A 1,189-nucleotide genomic window follows, 5' to 3' on the forward strand; every position below is an offset into this window, starting at 1 on the left:
AACTGGTTCACATTTATGACGGGTGCAATTTTCCAGGGTCACTTTGATCACCATTTGTAACCTTCTGACAAAGTCAATGGGGAAGCCAGATTCACTTAACAACCATGTTATTAACTTATCAACTGCAGTGATTCACTTAACAACTGGGCAAGAAAAATCATAAAATGGGGCAAAACTCATTTAATAAATTTCTCAGCTCAATTATGGTTGTAAGTCAAACACTTCCTGTATTTAATTTTCAGTTACTTCCCTTATGTAAACTCAGAACACTATGCTGAATCTACTCCTATTTGTTTTAATGTTTAGTGGAAATTTGCTCTATTTCCTTATAAGTTTTCAGAACAGACTATTGCTACTTTTCTCCCTTATCAATAAATTGTGTTTCATACCAAAAGGGCATAGTGTCTGTTTATTTTAATTTAGTTGGATATTTTTCCTAATATGTATTCAACATTCCTCCTTTCATCATTGTACTACAAATGGAAGAAGAAAAAGATGACAGGGTATAAAAAACCTAAATAGCTAAAACTATTGTATCTCCTACCATTCCATGTATCTCCTACTCTATCTGGATTAACTATTCTATTTAGCAATTAAAACAAAAATTTCATGAAAGTTGGCATAAATAACTGTCCATATTTTTTATTCAACGCTATTAAAATACATAGTAGTGTGATGATTAATTCCTTGTTTAAAACTAAAATAATTCAGTACTATTGTAAGAAAATTGCATAACATTACCTGTTTGAATTTATTTCAAATCATGCGTAAAAAGTAAATTCCTTGGCATTATGGGCATCAGGACAGAGGTCATGAAAATGAATTATTCCAAATGTAAAGTATGATATCCTGTTTGCCACACTATGAGAAGAATGCTATTGTGTGTTTTAAGTCATTGAAAGCTTTCTAATGCCATGTATATTAATTTTTCAACTCATGTTATAAAACTTTCTTATTTTTAAAACTTGGTTTTAATTATATGTCCAATGTGGAGTTTATGAAAGGAATAAATTTATTTGATGTGATGCTTGTCAGATCGAGCATTTTAATGCAGATCTTTATAATACAATATTTTTTCACGCATTAATTATTTTAAAAACACCCTAAAACAGTAAATAGAGATCTTTTACAACAGCTTTTAATGCAGAGTTACATAAGCAAATGGACATAAAAATAAACCATCAATCAC

This window comes from Protobothrops mucrosquamatus, unplaced genomic scaffold (assembly GCF_001527695.2).
Source record: "Protobothrops mucrosquamatus isolate PMUCROS unplaced genomic scaffold, P.Mucros_1.0 scaffold1759, whole genome shotgun sequence".
Taxonomy (NCBI): Eukaryota; Metazoa; Chordata; class Lepidosauria; order Squamata; family Viperidae; genus Protobothrops; species Protobothrops mucrosquamatus.